We start from the raw sequence: 24,253 nt of genomic DNA on the forward strand, positions 1-24,253 counted from the left end.
ATAAAGTGACTCAAATTGCTTCTTTTTTTGGTTTCCCAGTGTGTATAGAAGTTATGTTTACACTATACTATGGTAAATTAAGTTTGCAATATCATCATGTCTAAAAAAGCAATGAATATAGCTTAATTAAAAACACTTTATTATTAAAAAATTCTAAGTATTATCTAAGTTTCAAGCAAGTTCTAATCTTTTTGCTGTGGGAGGGTCAAGTCTTGATGTTGCTGGCTCTTGACTGGTCAGGATGGTGGTTGCTGAATGGGGGTAAGGGGTGCTGTCACAAGCTCTTAAAACAAGATAACAGTGAAGTTGGCCCCATCCATTGGCTTTTCCTTTCACAAACAATTTCTGTGTGTTGCTGGTTGATAGCCTTTTACCCACAGTAGATCTTCTTTCAGAATTGGAGTCAATCGTCTCAAACCCTGCAATATTCTAAATCCTTCATTGTCATTCCAGAATCTTCCTATCATTTTTACCAGAACAAGAGTCCATCTCAAGAAACTACTTTCTTTGTTTATCCATAAGAAAATTGATTCCAGTTCAATCATGAGTTTGCAGTCCTATCTTCTAAGTCTAGCTCTCTTGTTTCTACCACACCTGCAGTGACTTCCTCCACTGGAGCGGAGCCTTGGATCCCTCAAAGTCTATAGGAGGGTTGGAGTCAACTTCTCCCAAAGCCCTGTTCGTGTTGCTATTTTGACCTAGTCCATAAATCATGAATGTTCTTCATGGCATCTAGAATGGTGAATCCTTTCCAGAAGGTTTTCAATTGACTTTGCCCAGATCCATCAGAGGAATTGCTGTCTATGAAAGCTTTAGCCTTATGAAATGTATTTCTTAAATCATAAGGCTTGAAAGTCAAAATTATTCTTTGATCCATAAGCTACAGAATAGATGTTGTGTCAGCAGGCATGAAAATAAGGTTCATCCTCTTATTCATCTCCATCAGAGCTCTTGGGTGCTTGGGTGACCAGGTGCATTGTCAAAGAGCAGTAAGATTTTAAAAGGGATCTTTTTTTTTTTTTTTTTTTTTTTTTTTTCCTGAGCAGTAGGTCTGAACAGTGGGCTTAAAATATTGAGCAAATCATGTTGTGAACAGATGCGCTGCCATCCTGGCTTTGTTGTTCCATTTACATAGCACAGGCAAGGTAGATCTAGCATCATTTTTAAGGGCCCTAGGGTTTTTGGAATGATGACTGAGCACTGGCTTCAACTTTAAGTCAGGAGCTGCGTTAGCCCCTAACAAGTCAGTCTGTGCTTTGAAGTCAGGTACTGACTTCTGCTCTCTAGGTATACATGGTATCTTCTTCCAATAGAAGGCTGTTTCATCTACATTAAAAATCTGTTGTTTAGTGTAGCCGCCTTCATTAATTCTCTTAGCTAGATCTTCTGGATAATTTGCTGTAGCTTCTACATCAGCACTTGCTGCTTCACCTTGCATTTTTGTGTCACAAAGACGTCTTCTTTCTTTAAACCTCATGAACCAACCTCTGCCAGCTTCAGACTTTCCTTCTGCAGCCTCCTCACCTCTCTCAGCCTTGTTGGAATTGAAGAGAGTCAGGGCCTGGCTGTGGATGAGGCTTTGGCTTAAGGGAATATTGTGGCTGGTTTGATCCTCTGTCCAGACTGCTCAAATTGTCTCCATATCCGCAATAAGGCTGTTTCACTTTCTTATCATTCATGTGTTCACTGGAGTGGCACTTTTAATTTCCTTCAAGAATTTTTCTTTTGCATTCACAACTTGGCTAACTCTTTGGTGTAAGAGGCCTAGCTTTCAGCCTATCTTGACTTTCAACATGCCTTCCTCATTGAGCTTAATCATTTCTAGCTTTTGATTTAAATTGAGAGATATTTGACTATGCCTTTCACTTGAACACTAGAGGCTATTATAGGGTTATTAATTGGGATAATTTCAATATTATTGTGTCTCAGGGAAAAAGGGGGCCTGAGGAGAGGGAGTAAGGTAGAGAAACTCCTGGCTGGTGGAATAGTCAACACACAAACAGGATTTATCAGTTAAGTTTGACACTTTATACTGGCCCAGTTTATGGATCTGCAAAATAGTTACAATAGTAAAATCAAAGTTCACTGATCACAGAGGACCCTAACACATATAATAATAATGCAAAGTCTGAAATATTATGAGAATTACCAAAATGTGACACGGAGCTACAAAATAAGTAAATCCTGTCGGAAATATGCCAATAAACTTGCTTGACACAGGATCACCATATGTCCCTGTGTGTAAAAGGAAAAAAAAAAAGCAACATCCACAAAGCACAATACAGCAAAGTGCAATCAAACTAGCTATGCCTGTAGTGTTAAAACTATTATCCTCTACTTGGTCATTAATGTTCCCTGCCAAAAGACACATGGTTAAGTGGGCAAATGTTTTGCAAGCTGATAGCGACCCCCTTAAATCCTATTAGTAGGGAAAACTTTGGTTGACTTTCAGGAGAAAAAAAAACAACGCCTTTTGAACTCAAAGTGTCACCCTCACCTGTGTATTTCTGTCTGAAATGGCAAATAAGCTACCCTCGGTCTCTGTGTTCTGATTTCCTCCTCTGTAAATGAGATAATAACAACACCCACCTCACACGGCTGTTGGGAGGATAAAAGAATGACATGACGTGCCTGCCAAGACCTGCTAAGACCTGCCATAGCCGGGCAGAAACGAGAAAAGGAAGCCGAGATGTCCCACCAATTAACTGAAGACATTCCAGTCATGATAATGAAGCCCTACTATGTGTCAGCCACTCTAAGCGATGCTCTCTTTACTCATCCCAAGCAATGCTCATGATTCTGACAGACAGTTATCATTCTTCCCATTGTGTACATAAAACAATGCTACAGTTTATAGCCCTCTGGCCCAGAAAAGTTAAGCAGTTCTCTTCAGATCCTGGCACCAAGATTCTGTGATTAAAGTCTGTGTTCTTCCTCTGATCAGAAAAGGCTCAAGAGCAAATGCAGGAGAACTTTGGTTTGGGAAAAACAGCCAAAACCCCATAAATTGCCATATCTTTTTCTTAGCTTCTCAATTTTTATGGTTGAGAGTTTTATAAAACTAGAAATCATTAACAATATCATCAAGTATAGGTAGATTGCAGGAGAGAAACTAGAATATTAAGCATCCTGAGAACGAAATAATGAATGTTAGAGCAACTTTAGGACTGCACACACTATCTCAGCTCAAACTTACGTTGCTCCATCCGCAGGGGAAGAGATATCAGTCACATTTTTCTACATGTTTGTAAAGATTTCCTGGTAAAATGGCAGAATGTCTAACCTAGTATAAAAAGAAGAAATAAAGAGTTGATTTGGAATACAAACTGCAAAAGAACAAGTATGCTTTTATCCGCATTTATACAGAGATTTTTTAAATGTTTACTTGTAATATGATTAGTGTTTGAAAAGATTTATCTAGTATAAAAATAGTTTTAAAGTTGTAAAAAATGTTTTAAATAAATAAGAGGCTCTGAGAACCATCTAGCATTTACAACATTGTTAGTACTGATTGAAGTGTCATTTTAGTAATGCTTCTAAAATTTCCTGCATAAACTAGTGCCCTTATATGTCTACACAAACAGTTTCTCCATCGCAAACAGTATGTATTCTTGGCTCTTAACAAAGACGGATACCTCCAACAGGGGATTAGTATTCGCATTTCTTCAGCAAATGGTAAAAATTCATTATGACCTTCTCTTTTAATCTATCCCTACATAATCTACTTTATATTTGGGCCCAAGAAAATAGTGTAAGAGTTTTCAAGGGGGAAAATAGTGGCATTTTATTGTAAGCCAGATTTTTTTTTTCCATACAGGAACTGCTACCCTTCCTGTATGCAAAAATTAATAGGCAATACATTCTTCAAAACTTTACCATTTTAAAACACATATCATCTATATGCAAATATAGAGGACATTAATATTTTCTATTTTTTCTCAAATCCAATTCTCATATTCTTTGATTTTGTATTTGTTACCACTTAGAATACCTAAGATTCTAAAATGCTGGCATTCTGAAACACAACCATTAGGAGAGTTCTTACATATTTAATTTCATGCTCCACTCAGCATAAAGCAGTTGTGGGACTACAGACCAAAGCAAATTAAGTGGCTTCTTAGATAATTTCCTGCTTAATTGAAAGCAGGTACCTTTTTAAAAGTAATAATTAGCATTTGTTTCAAAATGATTGTAAGGTTATTTATTTTTTTAATACATGGTTGTAGGATAACTTTCTACTGAGTCCAAGCACAGTAGGTTGGGAGCCCTCCCTGCCCAGAATCTAAGGGACATGAATGTGGCTTGGTGCTGACAGCAAATGATTGGGAGCACTCCGTGAAGATATGTGGATGTGGGGATATGGACCAAAGTGAGAAAAAAAATACACACACACACAGACACACACACACATATATACGTGTGTATATTTATCATTGACATGTATAATAGACTGGATTCCCTTTTATATCATTCTGCTTAACTTTAAGCATTGGTTTAATATTAGCAAGTGGTCTATGATAAGGTTGGCACCCCAGTTCATATCTAACAGGTCTTCCTCATTACAGTATAAAACTGGCCATCACCTGTGATACATTCTCTCTTCTGGAGACATAGTCCTAGCAGTGAATGTGAGCATACCAATAAGAAAACGTGAAAGGAATTGATTTGACATAAATGCCTATAAAATGAGTGTAACTATGGAGTTCTGTTTTGTCAGGAGTCAATTTTCAGACATTTTCAAATATACTGAACTGCTAAAAAGCTTTTAAATTACAGAAAAGAGAAAATGCTTTCTTGTTGCCTAGATATAATAGAAAAACAGAAAGAGAGAGAGAGGGAGAGACAGAGACAGAATGAGACACAGGAGGGAAAAGGTATTCTTCAGAACCAAACATTTTAAAACACTCAAGGAAAAAATATACACTAAATTTTATATTGATCAATTGCCATGGTGATTCATACAACTAACAGGGAACATCAGCATCCTAGAGCTCCAGGATAAGGTCAAAGAGATGCACTTTGGGTCTTTGCTAAAACTCTAATTTGTCTACAGTCTGTTCAGACTCTGATTCTATTGTCTGTGCATCATCAGATTACATTTAGAACCACTAGCTAGGCAGTTACAATGCAATGTACTAGCAAATCAATCTTTTTTCAATATTTGTAACAATCCTACAGTACTGAATGCTTAGCCTCCCGTTTTTTTCAAGAATTCCAGGAATGTTTTTCTAGTCATTTGCAAAAGGTCAAAGAAAGGAAGGAAAAGAGGAAGGAAGAAAGGGAGAGAGAGAGAGTATGAGATGGACTGAGGAAGAGGGAAAGGGAAGGAGAAAGAAGGGGAGAGAGAATTGCCAGCAGAACAGCCTTGAATGAGTCATTAGAGATGTTCACCAGCTATGCCAGTTCTCTATCCTCATGGCATATAGAGTAAAATGACACTTCCCAACCTACTGGAAGTTGAGCATGGTAATGTGGCATGCTTTAGTTATTAGATGAGCCCAATTGATGTTTATCACTGCCAAGCAGAAACCTTTCAGAGTCGATGTAGGATAACCTGCTTCACCACTTTTTGTGGCACAGCAACAGACAACTCTCCAGATGGTAGAGGCTCCATAAGCCTTACTCAAATTTGGAAGAAAAAGACTTGGAAGAAAAAGACACAGAGCAGTGTCTTTAACCAACAGAGAATGGATTGCAGCAGAAGCAAGAAATAAACCTTTGATTCTACTAACAACTAAGATTTTCTTTAACATAATCTATCAGGTAACTAATACAGTGAATGACTAGAGAAAAGTAAGAGGTCCACTTAGAGCAGTGATTACCATAAAGCTGAAAGGAGAAACAAAAAAAACAGAGAAGGTATATGAGGATATGGAGTTCTAGAAAGAATATGAAACTAAAAATTCAAATACTAGAAGTAACTAACTGGTCTCAATGCTAAGAACAATACTTACATTTCCATCAGGTATCTCATAACATATACAGATGGTAAGGGGATATTAGTTTTGAAACTGGGGGAGTTATTTTAGTTCCATTCCGACATATTTTGGCTTCCTTCCAACATTACTTCCCTTAGTGCTCAATATAATTTTTGAGGGATTCCTGAAGGAAAAACCAATAGGAGTTGACTGTCGCCTAAAAAAAATATACCTGAGTTTCTACTTTGAGTATCTGAACTAATGGAGATGCTGGTTAATGAGACAAAGAACACAGATGAGTGGGAGAATCTGGACATGATGAGATTGGAAAGCCAGTGACACATTCAAAGAGAGACCTCCAGGGATAATCAGAGACCCACTACATGAATCTAGAGTTTATGGGAGAGATTTTGAAGGGGCAATAAAATTGAGAACTTTTAGCTTTTTTGTACTACTTTGAATTGGATAAGATTATCCAGGGTCAGTACACGTGGGAAGAGGAAGACAAAACCTCAAATTACACCAACATTTAAGGAACTGGTAATGAAAAGGAACTCACAAAAGAGAATGGGAAAGTAAAGTGAAGTAGGAAGAATCTTACATAATGAAGCTTCCAGGTCCTTAACTTCTAAATGTTCTTCCAGTTCTTGAATTCCTGTTATGGTTTTACTTTCTTCCCTATTCATTTAGACGACAGTCACTTTTACCTCTTTCTTGCAATGTCAATAGTCTTTCTTATTGATTTACACCACTACCTTATATAACTTCTGCCCTGGGTCAATAAAAGATAATAATAAAAATCCACATTTCTATTTTTACAATACCTTCCCCAGAACTATTTTTCTGGCTATCACTGAATCTGAGGTTAAAAGGCTTCCAGGATAAGTCCTCTGATTCAAGAACCCAGCCTAAGTATGCAGCTTCTATAATCAAATATGCAAGTACTATATTGAGCATGACCATGGGAAGAAAGACCTAATATTTGAGCATATATTATTTGTTGGTCTTGCTCTGTGATATTTTTTACATATACCATACTTAATTTCAGAAATAAGGTGAATTAATTTTTATTGATTTTTTAAAAGCTAAGTAGCTTACGAAAAATGTCATTAAAATATAGTTACTCTCCTTCCAAAAGTCTTAGCCATACCACTAGGCTTAGCTGCCTTCCAAAGAATAAGAAGGTGCTGTTCCCTCCTTCAAAGTATCTTCAATTCTGGCCAAGAGAAAATCCACTTATGTTAGAATTATTTGAAAATAGTCCCAAACCTAATAGAAATAGAAACTGAGACCCCTTCATAACCTACAATGTTACACAGATAGGCATAGCTCAGCAGTTCTTAACTCTGACTATACATTTTTAGAAACACCTATGCTGCTTTTAGAAAACACTGGGTCTTCTGTTTCCAGAGGGATGGACTAGAAGCACTTTTCTGTATTCCTCTCCCCAAGCACAACTAAAAGCTCTAAGCATTATTAAAAAAATAAACATGAGAATACTGAAGACAAGGCAAAGAGAAATGGGCAAACCAGCTAGGGAAGTTGGCTCCTAAGGAACAAGATGCAGTGCAATCTCTGGGCCTTTTTTTTGCCTCAAATATCCCAGATGAAGTGCTAGAAAGCTAGCAATCCAGAAATGCCAGAAAGCATAAACCAAAAAAAGTCTCAACAAAAGCCTGCTCTCTCTAGGCAGAGGACAAGGGGGCATTGTAGCCAGAGAGAAAATGCTTAAACAGTCATGGCTTTACTTCAAATACCGCAGAGAAAACTGTGACTCCATCCCCTCCCCCACTAGCAAACACTGAGCAGAAGCCTAGATCTCTCCCCTTGTCGGGTACCCCAACACTCTTACCTGAGTAGTGTCAGAGAAAGAAAGCACAAAGCCAAGATTCTCATCCCCACAAGGAAATAAGGGGGTCTCCCCAGTGGTATCCATTGAGACCATGTGAGGAACCTGGACCAGCACTCCACTCAGAATTAATAGTGTTCCTTCTTTCCCCACTGGAGTGGTATCAGAGAAGACCTACTGGAGGGTCAGGACTTTCTCCACCACTCAGCAATAACAAGACCATCCCAATTCCACAGTATCAGTGGAAGCCACAGTAATGAACAATAATGAAGAGTAATGAAGCCTTCATGCCCAACAGAGACCTAGTGGGGAGCCATAACTCTTAGTGAAAGGCCCATTCCTTTCAGGTGTCAACACAAGCATGGATTTCAACCCCTACCAGCAACAAGACAGCACCTTTCTCCCTCCCCCCCCCAACCCTACTTCCTCTGTCATACCTGTGTTAGAGACCTTCTAACACAGAAGTTCTAAGTAAGATTCAGAGTCCCAGCATAGTACTCCCAACATCCAAGTTTCAACAGAAAATCACTCTTCATCACAAGAATCAGAAAAATCACAACTTGAATGAGAAAAGAAAACTTATAGACACCAACACTGTAATGACAAAGTTGTTAAAGTTATTGATCACAGACTTTGAAGCAGCAATCATAAAAATGTTTTAGTGAGCAATTATGAATGTGCTTGGAACAAATAAAAATTAGGAAGTCTCAACAAAGAAAACAAAGCTATAAAAAAGAACCAAAAGAATATTGTAGAAATGGAAATACAGTAACAAAAAGAAAACAAAACAAAAAACTTAATGGATGACCTCAACAGCAGAATGGAAGGACAAAAGAATCAGTGATCTTGAACACAATCATACAAATTACCCAATGTGGAAGATAGAAAGGAAAATAGACTTTAAAAATGAGCTAAGCCTCAGATACTGTTAGTACAATAATAAGATACCTAACATTCACATCCTTGGAGACCAGGAAAGAAAGGAGAAAGAGGATAGGGCTGAAAAATGTATTTTAAAAAATAATAGCTGGAGCAGCCTGGGTGGATGATAGGACATCACATAATAATAAAAGGGTGGATTTACCAAGAAGATATAGTGATTCTAAATGGTATACACCAAATAATAGAGTTGTAAAGTATGTGAACAAAAACTGGTAGAACGGGATCCCTGGGTGGCGCAGCGGTTTGGCGCCTGCCTTTGGCCCAGGGCGCGATCCTGGAGACCCGGGATCGAATCCCACGTCGGGCTCCCGGTGCATGGAGCCTGCTTCTCCCTCTGCCTGTGTCTCTGCCTCTCTCTCTCTCTCTCTCTGTGACTATCATAAATAAGTAAAAAAAAAAAAAAAAAAAAAAAAAAAACTGGTAGAACTGAAAGGAGAAATAAGCATATTCACAATTATAGTTGGAACTTCAAAACTCCTCTCAACCACTGATTGAACAACCAGAAAGAAAATCAGAAAAGGTATAAAAGAACTTAACAACATCATCATCCAACAGAAGCTGACACTCTGCCCAAGAAGAGCAGCATTCTTTTCTAACAACCATAGAACATACATGAGGCTAGGTCAAATTCTGCGCTGTGAAACAAACCTCAAGGAATTTAAAAGAATTAAATCAAACAGAATGTATTCTCTGATAATAATGAAGTCAAACTAGACATCACTAGCAGAAAGATAACCGAAAAATAAGCCAAAACTTGGCAACTAAACAACACCCTTCTAAATAATTCAAGGGACAAAGACGAAGTTTCAATGAGAATCGAAAAACACATTGAACTGAGTGAAAGTGAAAATACAACATACTAAAACTTATGGGATGCAGCAAAATCAGTGCTGAAAGGGAAACTTACAGTATTGGAAACTTATATTAGAAGGCAGGAAAATTCTCAAAAATCCAAGATCATATCTCAAGAACCTAGAAAAGAAGGAGCAAAATAAGCCCAAAGCAAAGAGAAGGAAGAAATAATAATGATAAGAGTAGAAAGCCATGCAACTGAAAACAGAAAATAGAGAAAATTGGTAAAAAACAAAAAGGTAGTTCTCTGGGGAAAATACAAATAAAATTGACAAATCAATGGCAAGACTAGCAAAGACAGAAGAGAGGACACGAATTAGTAATATTAGGAATGAAACAGTAATATCTGATAGCACTACAGATCCTGCAGACATCAAAATAATAATAAGAGAATACTACACACACAAATTTGACAACTCGGGTAAAATGAACCATTTTCTCAAAAAGTACCCCCAATCCCAACTCCCACAACATAGAACAGATATTATAAATAACCCTATACCTATTAAGGAAATTGGATGTGTAATTTTAAAGTTCTAGGAAAAAAATCTCCAGGCTCAGATTGTTTCATCACAAAATTCTACCAAACACTTAAAAAAAGAATTAACAGGATGCCTGGGTGGCTCAGCAGTTGGGCGTCTGCCTTCAGCCCAGGGTGTGATCCTGGAGTTTCCGGGATCGAATCCCACATCGGACTTCCTGCATGGAGCCTGCTTCTCCCTCTGCCTATTGTCTCTGCCTCTCTGTGTGTCTCTCATGAATAAATAAACAAAATCTTTTAAAAAATAAAAAATAAAATAAATTTAAAAAGAATCAACACCAATTACTATGCACTTTCTTCCCTACATTAGAAGAAGTAGAACACTTTCCAATTAATTTTAGAAAGTCAGTATTACCCTGATATCCAAATCAGACAAATACTGTCCCTCCTTCCCCCCCCAAGAAAAAGAAAGAAAAAGAAAAAAAGGGAAGCTATAGTCTAATATCTCTCGTGAATATAAGTGCAACAATCCCTGACAAAATATTAGCAGACAGAATTTAGCACTATGTCAGCTTAGAATTTTATACTGTGACCTAGTGGGTATTTATTTCTGGGATACAAGGAGGGTTCAACATTTGCAAATCAATCAATATAATCTACCATATTTATAGGCTAAATAAGAAAAACTACATAATCCTATCAACTGATGCAGAAAAAGTTCTTGACAAAATTCAATATCAATTCATGATAAAGACTCTCAGAAAACAGGAATAAAGAAGAACTTCCTCAAATTGATTTTAAAAAATTAAAAAGTAAATAAATCTATAACACCATACTTAATGATGAAGAGCTGAATGCTTTCCTTCTAAGAATAGGAATAAGGCAAGGATGTTCCACTTCACCATTGCTGCTCAACATAGTAGTGGAAGTTCTAGCAAATACAATGAGGCAAGAAAAAGAAAAAAAAAAGAACTAAAACCCCCTGTTTGTAGATGACATGATTCTCTATGTAAAAAAATCCCAAGGAATCCAAAACAGATCAACAAACTACCAAAAAACCTCCCAGAACAAATAAGTAAGTACAGCAAGGTCATGGAATAAAAGATCAACATACAAAAATCAAGTAAATCTCTACATACTAACAGTGAGCACATGTAAACAGAAATTAAAAATACAATAGGGTTTGCAATTGCCCAACAAGGTGAAACACTTAGGTATAAATCTAATTAACATGTTCAGAGCTTATATGACAAAAACTACAAAATGCTAATGAAAGAAATCAAACAAGATCTGAATAAGTGGCGACGCATACCGCACTCATAAATCGGGAGACCTCGCATAGTAACTAAGATGTCAATTCTTCCCAAATTGATATATAGTTTATAAATTGGGAGACCTCACATAGTAACTAAGATGTCAATTCTTCCCAAATTGATATATAGTTTAAACACAATACCTATCAAAATCCAGGCAAGGTTTATTGCAGATATACATAAGATTATCCCAAAATTTGTATAGAAAGGGAATGGAACTAGAATATATAGACATATATTCTATATTTGCATACACACATACACACACACACATGCAGGGATAATCTCAGAGGAAGCAGTCTACTAGTTTTAAGGCTTATTACATACCTACAGTTGTCAAGACAGTGTAGTATTACTGGAGAGATGGATATACTGATCAATAGAACAAAACAGAGAAACCAAGAATACACCTCACATAAATACTGCCAACTGATTTTTGCAAAGATGCGAAAGCAGTTTAATGGAGGAAGGATAGTCTCCTTCAACAAACTGGATATTCAGGAGCAAAAAATGAAACTTAATCTAAACTTCACACATTATATGAAAATTAAGTTAAAATGGATCATGGACTCACATGTAAAATGTAAAACCTTTAGAAGAAAACATAGGAAACAATCTTCAGGACCTAGGACTTGATGGAAAGTTCTTAGGCTGGAAACCAAAGGCATGATTCAGAAAGGAAAAATCAAAAGATCAGATCTTATCAAAATTAAAAACTTTGCTCTCCAAAAGATCTCTTTAAGAAGATGAAAAGGCTAAGACAAAATACTTGCAAACCAAATGTCTGATAAAGGACTCACATCTAGAATTTCTGAACTCTCAAGACAACAGTAAAACATGGGCAAAAGATACGAAGGACACTTCATCAAGGAGGATATGTGAATAACATATAAGGACATGAAAAGGCATTCAACATCACTAATAATTGGGGAGATGCAAATTAATAATACCACAGTGAGATATCACTACACACCTATCAGAATTGTTTGGAAAAAAAGTACTGACAAGGATGGGAGAAACTGGCTCTATCATACATTGCTGTTGGGAAAGGAAAATAGTACAGCATTCCTGTAAAATAGTTTGGCAGTTTCTTAAAAAAACTAAACATATATGATCATGTGAGCTAGCAGTCCCCCTCCTGGGCATTAATTTCAGAGAAATGAACATGTATGTACAAGCAAAAACCTGTATGTATATTAATGTTCATAGCAGCTTTACTTGTAACAGTCCCCAGAAAGGAAACAACCACAGTGTCCTACAATAGGCAGATAATTAAACTGTGGTATATCCATACAATGTAAGACATCTCAGTAATAAAAACGAATAAATTGTTAATATATGCAGCAACTTGAATGGATTTCAAGGGCATTGGGCTGAGTAGAAAAAAAAAAAACCTCAAGTCATAAGCTTGTAAGAATCAATTTATATGACATAACACTGTCTCAAAATGACAAAATAATAGAGATGGAGAAGAGATTGGTGGGTTTAGGGTTTAGGGATAGTGTGGGGAGGGAGGTGACTAAAAAGGGAAGAACCTTGTGTTGGAATAGTTTTGTCTTGATTGTGGTAGCAGTTACAGAAGTCTACAGGTAATGAGCTGACACAGAATTACACAAATACTTTACAACAAAGTAAAATCAACTTCCTGATTTTTATTATTGTACTATAGATATATAAAATGTAACCAATGGTGAAAACAACCTGAAGGGTAAATAGGACCTCTCTGCACTACCTTCTGAACTTCCTGTGAATTTACAACTCAAAGGAAAATTTTTGTTTTAAAACATAGATGTTGAGGCCACACCCCAGATCAGGTGAATAAGAATTTCTAGGGAAGGAATATAGCCAACAGTATTTTTTCAAAGTTCCTGGGGGTAATTCTAAAGTGTGTTTAGGATTGGGAATCACTGGTAGCTAGTGGTATTACTGAAACTACAAGTGAGCAGCATACCTGTAAGTCTAGTGGGAGAAGTGAAGAGATAACTAAATATGTGATATATTTTAAGTCTCCTGAGGGTGGTTGTTTTTTCCACCCTAATGATGAAGCCTTGGCATTTAAGCTGAATCCAAATAATGTGGATGGGATAATCAGCTATCCATTATGTTATAGACCATTTTATACAAAAATGCCAAACCCGATAGACTGTTCTTTGGATTCTAAAGCATTTGGTACCAATGTTATAATTTTAAAACGCTAAGGAGCAATTACAATCACATTTAAATAGGCAGCAATTTTAGAAAATTAATGTTTCACAGAGTCCTCATTTTTGATGGGTAACAAAATGGGTTCAAGGGTGTTTTTAAAAAAAAAATTAACAAACTGTTGACAACTACCAACTATAACCCTGGGGGAATATATGACAATTATTTCCTATCTTGACCAGGGATTCTAATATATTAGTTACTTTTATTAATAATCACCAACCATTGCCTAGTAACTCTTTGTAATTAACTATTTGGGAAGCATGTTGAAGACATGGAATCCAAGGATTATTATGAGCCAATAAATGACAACCTGACCAACTAAATGCCTTGTGTCCTTAGCACCATCATCAAAAGATACTGCACTATGCATCTTCCTCAGCCAGGCCAGATTTAAAAATTTTTCAGAAAGAGTCCTCTGCCTTCAAAGGGTTTAAAACCTGTTTGAGGACTAGACGAAATATATAAACTTAAACAACAAGGCAAAGAAAGACATGGTGAAATCTGGACTAATAGAAAGTAGAAAGAGGCCAAAGTGCTTGTTTTCACTGGAGGTATTTTTTATGAGGTGGGAAGGGAGTCTGCATCTCCTGGGCTCATTCATCCTGCAGATAAGCAGCTTCAACAATGTAGATCTATCCTCTCCGTAGGAGGGTTGGTTGCCCTTAGTTCTCACTTGTGGACTTAGATCCAAAACTGCAGCTGTTTTGAACCAAGAGGTTTGGCCAAAAAAGTGAAATGAGGCATAGGAAATCACCTCCTACCTAATTCTGGTCAACAGTTATGTCTTCTTTCCCCCCTAGCTCCAGAGTTTAAAGATTTTGCCTTACTCCAAAACCACGAATCCCTTCCATCTCTTCGTTTTCCTCCTCCTCCTTGCTCTTTCTCCCTAGCTCACTCCAAATAGGATCCTCACATACTCCCCATGCTAATTTAGAGCACTACAATTTCCCAGACTTTTCCGCCTCTTCTGGGAAGATTTATCTTTTTGGAAGAGCGATCTCATTCCCAACTTTAAGTTTCTGTCATAAAGTACGACTTAAAAAGCAAATGAGAACCCCCGCGCTTTAATAAGGGATAGAGCGAATTCTTTTAAAGCAAGTCGTTTTGTGATTGTGGGAGGTAATCGACACCTACTCTGACATTCTTCTGTAAGACAGCTGAGGTTTATCATTTTCGTTATTACGGCGATGAATTTTTCCTCCTTTGCTTTATGCCTTTTGGCAGGAGCCTCAGCTCTGCAGGTGTTGGCGCTGCAAGGGCTGAACCCAACCGCCAGTAGGTCGGCCGAGCCTAGCATGGGGTGTTGCCCAGCAAAACACAGAGCCCAGGGAGACCGCGACTGACGAAGGGCGCCTGCAAGCGCGCTTCGGAGGAGCCTGGGACCAGAGCCCTAGAAAACCAGAGCGAGTGCCCTTCCGGGCAGGGGGAACCCGCAGGAGCCTAAAAAGAGAGGGAGGGAGAGAAAGAGAGGGAGGGAGGGAGAAGGAGAGAGAGAAGAAAGAAAAGAGAGGAAAAAGAAGGAAAAGAAAAAAAGAAAAGGACAGAAAAAAAGAGAAAGGAAAGGAAGAAAAAAAAAGAAAAGAAAGAAAAAAGAAAGAAAAGAAAGGAAAAAAGAAAAAAAAGAAAAGAAATGAGAAGAGAAGAGAAGGAAAGGGAAGGAAAGGGAAGGAAAAGAAAGAAGAAACCCACCCCCGCGCTCCTCAGCCCCGCGCTAGCTGCGAGCGCGCGGGCTGGCTGGGCTGCTCCAGCTGGAAGTCATTGTGCCGGCTGGCGTCGGCGTTGTCAAGACGACCGCCCGGCCGGCGCCAGCGGAGGGGGGAGGCGGGCTCGGTGAATGGGTGACGTCACGCGGCCGGCGCCAGGCAGTCTGGGCTGCGGAGCCAATGAATCAGCTGTCGGGGGAGGCGGCGCGGCGCGCGGGAGGAGGCGCAGGAATGCGCGGCCTGGGCTGGCGGGCGGGAGGCGCCTGCGCCTGCGCCTGCGCCTGCGCCTGCGCCTGCGCCTGCGCGCCCCGCCCCGCCCCCCAGCGGCCCGAGCGCCCCGGGCTCGCCTTCCCCGCGCCCCGCGTGCCTCGGCCTGGCTGGCTGAGGGAGCATCCGCTCTCCACTCGTTTCCACTCACCCACGAAAAAGGGAAAACCGAATAAAACTTGTCGAGAAAGTGGGCTTTGAAAGTGTTGATGCCTTAGTTCGCTGGGGCCTTAACCGCGTGCCCTGCCCTGCGCTGGCATCACTACAGAGGACCCCGGAGGTTTGGAAAAAGCTCAGAATTGCACAGGGAAGAACGGAATGTAAAGTCTCGACGACTCAGGCTCGGAGCCGGCTGCCGTTGCTCCCGCGACTCCATTGTGTCCTTCCTGGACGGCGCTTTTGAGGGTCCGGAAGGCAAGTGCACGACTCCAAAAGGCGCCAGGGTTTCGGGGCTTGTGTTTTGGTTGCCCTCCCTGCACCTTGCTGTCTGCTGCGCGGTGACCTCCCGAAGACCAGGGGTCACGGCCGTTTCTGGATCCCCAAGATGCAGGCTCTCAGGTGGCTGGTAAAGACCATGTGATGGATCATCTACACTGCAAGAGCCAATGATCTCTGGGTAAAGGCTGGAGTAAAATGAATACCCTTGAATTCCTAAGCATCTATTTTGGGCGCTTACTTACCGGTTTTTGGCGGCGTCCAAGATTGATGATGCATTGTTACTGACGCTGGACAACTGGGGGAGTGTGCCCGAGTACGACAGAGGATGTCAACTCTGCCCTCCCTGCTGTAGTCCTTTCTCTCTCTGGGCCTCCCGTTTCTTCATCTGTAAAAGAAGTCGACCCTGGGAGATGTTCTCTCAAGGCCTCTAAAGTGCCTCTCTCTCTGTCTCTCATGAATAAATAAATAGAATCGTTAAAAGAAAAAGACCTCTAAAATGCTAGAAGCCCACCACTGTATCAACCTTTAAAATTAAATTTTGGGTTCACTATCCCTCCAGTTGCATTTGGTAAACGCGATGATTACTGTTTCGTTCAACAAACAGCTCACGGTGAACTGCTAGGTGAGTATTAAGTACTAGAAGGTTTAGTTAAAGATTTTTAAAGTTAGAAGTTCCATACATGCAACTCTCAAGGACGAATGAGAAAAACCTACCCAAACACCAAAGAGCTGGAACACTATGAGATTTTACTGCTGTTGCGCATCAATAGAAATTTCATGTCATTCCCTGTTTCTCTGTGTTCTAGGATCCCTGAACTGAAAGCACTTCCTATGCAAGAAAGAAAGAAACTAGAAAACAAAAGTGGGGTCCCCGGGTGTCTCAGTTGGTTAAAGATCTGACTCTTGGTTTCAGCTCAGGTCATGATCTCAAAGTCCTGAGATAAAGCTCCATGCCCAACAGGGAGTCTGCTTCAGTTTAGATCACCCCCTCTCTTTCTCCCCCTCTCCCGGCATGCTCTCTCAAATAAATTGTTTTTTAAAAAGTAAACAAAAGAGGACGCTAATAAGCTGTTATAGACCAGTGCATCTCAAAGTTACAGGTGCACTGAGTCACCTGCCATCTGCTTGAAACGCAGACTGTGGGGAGGCCTGGGATACTGGATGTATATAACAAGCATCCAAGTGATGCTGGCTCGTGGACCATACTTTTAATAAAGAGGGTCTATACTACAAAGTACCAAGGAACTCCTAAATCAAGAATATGATGGAGGTAAACCGGTAATATGTCCCAAAACCTCAAGGTGAACTTGAGCCAGGTAACTGAGGATATGTTGGGGGAGGGGAATGAAAACGCTTATAGGAGAGCAAATGGCATAAAAACCATCATTGGAGGGAAAAGAGCATGGATTAAGTGAGGCAGTGGAGAGGATTTTGTTTGACTTCAGTTAAGAAATACTTTAGGGAACTATAAAAGATGAGATCTGTTATTTACGAGTGGGGTGAGTAGTATGACAATAAACCAGGGAACTTACAATTTCAGAGTTGAAAAGCTCTCAGAAGTTATCTATCCCAACAATTGGGTGTGGATGAGGAAACTGTGCAACAAAATGATTTCATTAGGTGATGGTAGGGTGGGGTGAAGCCAAGCTGAGGAATTTAGGTTGCATACATTCTGTAGACAGCCAAGTCCTTGATAGAAGGAAAACCATTTGTATTGTGGTGCAAATGGAACCATGCAGGAAAAAATGAAAGCAAGAGAGACAGGCCTATAGGAAATAATTTAACAGTTGAAGCATGGGTTTGGGGGCAAGGTCTGTTCTAAGGAGATGAGGAAATGAAAGGTTTAATCTGAAAAACTTTGTTCATAAATTAAAGGCTGGAAGCAGTTGATTAAGTCACCTTATACTATAAGAGAATTTCCTCCATCCCTCTCCATTCTAACATAATGTTTTTCAACCCTGACTCTATATTAGCATCACCCCTAGGAGCTTAAAAAATAATAATAAAAAAAAAGGAACACCTGGGCCCCACCCCACATGAATTTAATCAGAATCTCTGGGAGTGGAGCCCTGGCATCAGTATTTTTAAAAGCTCCCCAGATGAATATAATGTGCAGCCAGTGTTGAGAATCACTAATCAGATATATAGTCACCAGCTCATTTCATAGACTTCATTTCTGTCCCTGAATATTTCCCCAAGTGTTAACTATTACACTGGCACTAGATCATTTTTGATACTTAGTGTGTTTTGTGGTGGGTTTTGATGTTTTATAGCATATTCCCTAAGTTCAATGTCTTCTACCCCTCATTAACTGTCATGACTTAGTTGTGAGCATATCCTGATACCTCTCATTTGCAAGAAAAGGAAAAGTGATTTGGCATATTATTGGATAGAAACGATAGATCCGGTTTATGAACCTATATGGTACCACAGTGTGGCAGTGCATTGCCTTGCAGCCATTTTATTTGATTTTCCTTTTGCCTTAATAATCTGCATTAACAGGCTCTTTAGGATTAGAGTTGATGAAAGAAGTACTTAAAATCGCTACTTGGACTCTTGGAACTTTTTGGTCTTCTCTCAAAAATTAGTTTTTGCCAAAAAAAAAAATCATGAAAGTGAGATATTCTTGTGGCTTTTTCCTTGATTACTAACAACTTTTAAACCTTCACGGATTCATTTATTCTTCTAAAATTAATTGAGTACCTACTATGTGTCAGGTACTTTTTCAGGCTTGAGGATTCCAAGAAGGAAAAGCATTTTCTCTGCTCTCAAAGAGGAACAGATAAGCACAGTTAATTTCAGGCATTCTATTTATTCAGTTTGGACACTTAACAGGTACTTGGTTTTTCTACATGATCTTACAGTTCCATTTTGTGAGTACTTTACAAAATTCTTCAAAAACCAAAATATAGAGAATATTTTCCCCTCTCATTCTCTTTCTACATTTGCCTAATTGCACAATTACACCCCATGAGAGTCACTATTCTTAATTTTTGAGATATCCTTCCAGAGTATTTTTATGAGTAAACAAGCAAATGCAAATATATTCTTATTTTTTTTTCACTGTTCCGTATCTTTTTAATTTAAAAGTACTGGTGAAGGGGGTTCCTTCTATATCAAATATATTCTTTTTCATTTTGTTCTTCCTCCATAATATTCTGTTGCCTGGAAGTACCCATAATTTATGTTACTGTTATTGATGGTGAGCTAGGTTACTTCCAATCTTTTATTACAAAGCTACATAAAAACCCTGTATCTGTGTCATTTTACACATGTGGGAGTTTATTTGCTTTTGTTTTGTTTTGTTTTACCAAGATAGAGAGGGAGAGACAGAGGGAGAGAGAGAGAGAGAAAATCCCAAGGAGGCTCCATGCCCACCACGGGGCCAAAACTGGGGCTCGATTTCATGACTCCCAGACCATGACCCATGCTGAAATTAAGAGTTAGACCATTAACTGACATAGCCACCCAGGCACCCCCGTATGAGTTTGTGGAGTAAATTCCTCCAAGTGAAGTCACTAGGTCTTTAAAGAGTATATGTAATTTCCTCAAGATAAATTCATAGGCATGAGATTGCTAGGTTGAAAGGTGTAAATATTTTTAAGTTTTTTGATACTGACAAATCATCCTGTACCAATTTATTTTCTCATTTGCATAGTACATAAGTACCCATTTCTCTGAAACCTTGCCTGTACTAGAAACAATCTTTCTTTTTTTATGAATTCTTGTTCATTTGATAAGTAAAGAATGATATGTATTTGTATAAATATATATTTTAAATAATATGGTATACCATTTAACTATATATATACATATATATACTAATATATATGTTTGATATGTGTCTTTAATCCTTATTTAAACACTATTTTCACTTAAAAATCTACAGATGCTTTAAAAATCATGTGATAATATCAATCTTTTATGGGTTTTTTTTTAAGATTTTATTTATTTATTCATGAGAGAGACAAAGAGACAGAAAGAGGCAGAGACACAGGCAGAAGGAGAAGCAGGCTCCATGCAGGGAGCCCAATGTGGGACTCCATCCCGGGACTCGATCCTGGGACTCGATCCTGGGACTCCAGGATCACGCCCTGGGCCGAAGGCAGGCACTAAACCACCAAGCCACCCAGGGATCCCCTCTTTTATGGTTTTTGTTTGTTGCTTTAACACATAAAAAAAAGCCTATGCCACTCTAAAATCATAATAGTATTCACCTTTATCTTTTTCTAGTACCTAAGGATTTTAAGTAGTGTTTAAAACCCAAATAAGCCATAAATATGAGTACATAACTCTGAGTACTTACAAATGCTTTATACCTACAATGTAACTATCTTTTCTGTTTTAAGAAAACTTTTGTATCCTTTTTAAAATACAGATAACTAGAAAAGGTAGCAAGGGGGACTAAGACTATCCAGTGCCGCATCAGCCTGAGACAATCCCTATTAACATTTAGAGCAAATCCAGTTAGTTTTTTATGCATAAACACACACACACACACACACACACACATCGGTTTTCTTTTTTTAAAAAAAAAATTGGTATTATGCCCTGCATATATTTTATGCCTGCTCTCCACCACCCCCATCTCAGCCCGTTAGCCACACAAGTGAATATCTATGTCAGTGACTCTACATTCTCATCACTAGTAACCCATTGTATGTTGGAGAACCCCCTCATAAGATCATTTCAGCTCCAAGAGAAAGAAGCCTAGGCAGAAGCACTCCAGGGGAAATCTCACCTGTCTCTTTGATGTTCATCTGGCCAGAATTTGTGGCAGCAGTTTAAACCTATTGTTTCTCAAAGAATTTCAGTTTCTTTGAGGGAATAACTGCCAGAAAAAAAAAAAAAAAAAAAGGAAGGAAGGATAAGAAAAAGAAAGGAAGGAAGGAAGGAAGAAAGAAAAGAAAGAAAGAAAGAAAGAAAGAAAGAAAGAAAGAAAGAAAGAAAGAAAGAAAGAAAGAAAGAAAGAAAGAAAGAAAGAAAGAGAAAAGAAAGAAAGAAAGAAGAAAGAAAGAAAGAAAGAAAGAAAGAAAGAAAGAAAAGGGAAAAGGCAAAAGAAAAAGAGACTGGCTAACATAGTGGTCAATCATTAACCTGCCCTAATAAGGGAGACCACTGTGAAAACCAAAATCACTTTCTTTGCAAGACATGATTCAAAATATTCTTCTAGACTTGTGTGCTTCCTTTCACTTTCCCACACCGGTTCTTTTCCCCCTACCAGTACATCTCCTTTCAGATAATTTTAAATGTTTGTCCCTTATGTATTTCTTACCAAAAATAATGACATGCTTTGCTCTCCCAGAGATCTGACCTTAGGTTTGTTCTAGTTGCAATACTAGTATAGACCATCTCATCAATTATGAATGTATTCATGTGTGTGGAAGCAAGAGTAGGCCAGTGATAATGTTACCTTTTTCTGGAGACTTACCCTTATAAATAAATAATGAGATGTTTCTGCAAAGTGCCTTTAGCAAAGGCAGGGGAAAGCATTACTTCTCAGACTGAACATTTTAAAGATTAAAAATTGATATTAAACAAAAGTAATACCAAAGTTTTCTCAAATGGATGTAAACAATTTATGTGGAAAAAATAAACAAAATGAACTGGAAATTCTATAATGCTAAATTGTGTGGCCAAAGTTCTCTAGCTGGCAAGTATAAAATCAAAGTGAACAAATTAGAAGATCTAAAATAGATATGCTGGGAAATTTATGCTTGGATATGCAGGGAAATTTATCTACCTCCAAATATCTTATGCTGTTCATTAAAAATAAATAAATCGCACTAAAAATTTTTAAAGATAACATTTTTGATACTAGCTACATTCTTACCTATTAAGTATAATACTGAAAAACTCTGAAAATAATTTCAATGAGTAATATAACAGCAGTATGTATGATACATTTTTATTATTATATATCTATAACCTCATATTAGGTTTATGTATTAAGCTAGATATTCAAGTCTAGGAACTAATTCAAATAGCTTTCCGAAGTATAACAAGTGCTAGCTTCCCAAGTGGATCTGTTCTGTACTGTAGATTCTAGTCCCATTGCTAGCAAAGTAGAAAATGCTTTGTGGTTGCCACTAGAGGGCAAATAGCCTCCTGGACTTCTCTTTGACCAAGGAGCATCTCTCCAGGCAGCCAAAGTTTCAGTGTCTCATAAACCTAGTTTTAATTCTGGCATTGCCAACGTCTAGTCAACCCAGTCTCAGCAAGCTAAGAACTTTTTAAGTCAAGACTTAAATGTGCTCTTTTACCATTTTACCAAATGGACAGATCTTTTGCCTGAGTGCACTAACTCCTGACCTTCTTATCCTAACCCTTTCCAATCTAAATCTTAAACCTCACTGCTCTGCCACTTAGGTGAGCTAATATCATAGCGTTCTTAGATCTCAGAGTGGCCCAAGACACCCTTTCCAATCTGACCAATCTCTGCTTACCTCTCCAATCTCATCTCCTACTGCTCTCTGATACTCCCTCTGCCTTGTACCACTTTACAATTGTTGGCAGGTCCTTAAACATACCACATCATTCCATACTCCCATTCAGGCTATTTCCTCTACCTGGGATGCTGGCATTATCCACCACATGTTTTTGAAGACTTGGTTCAGATATCACCTGTGAGAAGCCTTACAGTCTCTGCTGATCCCTTTCTTCCCCTTCTTCTTTTTCCTAAGCAATAGATTTAGTGTCTCCCTTCTCTCTACTCCTCCAGCATCTTGCACACCCCTCTGTTAACAATGCTAACTCTACTTACTATTGGGATTATGTTTGGCAGAGTATGAACATTCAGTCTCAACTGTTTTGTCTTTTCTTTTTTTTATTAGAAATTGTTAGGCATTCTGAAAGGATGAAATATGAACACCCCCTCTCCTGTCCAGGATGCAGATTCCAACAATTGTGGGTTTTGAATACTCTGCTCTTTCTGCCTTTAAAAAGGAGGTACAGGATTTCTGCTGATGAAAAATTGGATGTCATTGCTAATTAAAAGAAATATTTGGAATCTGGAGAGACCGAGGAAGACTGGAAAAGGTTTTGAGAGGCCAAACATTACTGCCCAGAGTCAAAGAAAGTGTGAAAGTACAGCCACTGTCACCGCCAGGAGGTGTCCCAGGAGGGGCACTGTTGAAATGTGCCCGAGCCCTAATGAACTAACTCTTCGCAGCTCCCAAGAGAGGACCATCTAGTTGAATCAGATTCCTGCCTTTACTAGACAAATAATCATGGGGTATGATTCTCAGCATGATTAAGTATTTTAGTTTAGTTATTTTTTTCCCAAGCACAAACACACAACTCCTCAAAGCTATCAAAGAACATTGAACACAAGAAGTATCTGAGAAATCATCCCAGGCAAGAGACATGGCAACTAAAGGTAATGTGGTATTCTGAGTGGGATCCTAGAACAGAAAAAGAGTATTACCTGAAAACTAAGGAAATGTGAATAAAGTGTAGACTTTTGTTAATAATAATTATCAGGGTTGGTTCATTAATTATAATTTTATATATATATATATATATATATATATATATATATATATATATATATATCATATGAAAGTAAGATACTACCACCAGGGGAAACAGTGCATGGGGTTTATGGAATTTTCTGTATTCTCTTACCCAATGTCTCTGTAAATCTAAAAGTGCTCTAAACATTAAAGTTTATGAAGAATAAACAAGGAGGAGAAGGAGGAGGAAAAAGAGAAGGGGGAGGAAGAGAAAAAGGAGAAGAAAAAGAAAAAGAAAACCCTAACCTTTGAAAATGTCTCCTTCAAAACTCTCAGGACACTGGAAGCATTCAATGCACCTGCAGCCATGAATCCCATGAGTGCAGGACCAATTCATGCTGATATCTGCAGTGCCTGGTTTTATTTATTTATTTTTAAAGGTTTTTATTTATTTGTGTGTGTGAGAGAGAGAGAGAGAGAGAGAATGCGAGCAAGGGGAGGGGAAGAGGCAGAGGGAGAAGCAGACTCCCCGTTGAGCAGGGAGCCAGACACAGGGCTCCATCCCAGGACCCTGAGATCATGACCGGAGCTGAGATCAAGAGTCAGGTACTTAACCAACTGAGCCACCCAGGCACCCTCCCACATCTGGTTTTAATATTTGGTACATGCAAAGTTGTTGAGTTAAAATTTCTTTCCAATAAGGAAGTAGCAAGCGGTGGTAAAGAGAACACTTTTTCTTCTGATACATAAAACTATAAAATATATTTTGTTTGCTTAAGTCGATAAAAAAAAATTTGTAGGCCTATCCAGTTCAACAGCTTTTGCCCTGAC

General features: G+C 38.6%; 2 long non-coding RNA genes across 12 annotated transcripts in view; one reads left to right on the forward strand and one right to left on the reverse strand.

Annotated features, from left to right (window-relative positions):
* Nucleotides 1-15,127, reverse strand: part of LOC102156827 — a 309,915-nt gene extending 294,788 nt beyond the window's left edge. For all 11 annotated transcript variants that reach the window (XR_005384377.1, XR_005384370.1, XR_005384372.1 and 8 more), the window contains exons 1-2: nt 14,695-15,127; nt 3,197-3,283 (exon numbers count right to left, since the gene is read on the reverse strand). This is a non-coding gene — a long non-coding RNA (uncharacterized LOC102156827). The remainder of the gene's footprint in view (nt 1-3,196; nt 3,284-14,694) is intronic.
* A 458-nt stretch (nt 15,128-15,585) lies between these two features.
* On the forward strand, nt 15,586-23,517 carry LOC106558272. Its single transcript, XR_005384380.1, has 2 exons — nt 15,586-16,590; nt 22,802-23,517. It is a non-coding gene; the product is annotated as an uncharacterized LOC106558272 (long non-coding RNA).
* The last annotated feature ends 736 nt before the right edge of the window (nt 23,518-24,253 follow it).

The sequence above is a fragment of the Canis lupus genome, chromosome 35 (assembly GCF_011100685.1).
Source record: "Canis lupus familiaris isolate Mischka breed German Shepherd chromosome 35, alternate assembly UU_Cfam_GSD_1.0, whole genome shotgun sequence".
In the NCBI taxonomy this organism is placed as follows: Eukaryota; Metazoa; Chordata; class Mammalia; order Carnivora; family Canidae; genus Canis; species Canis lupus.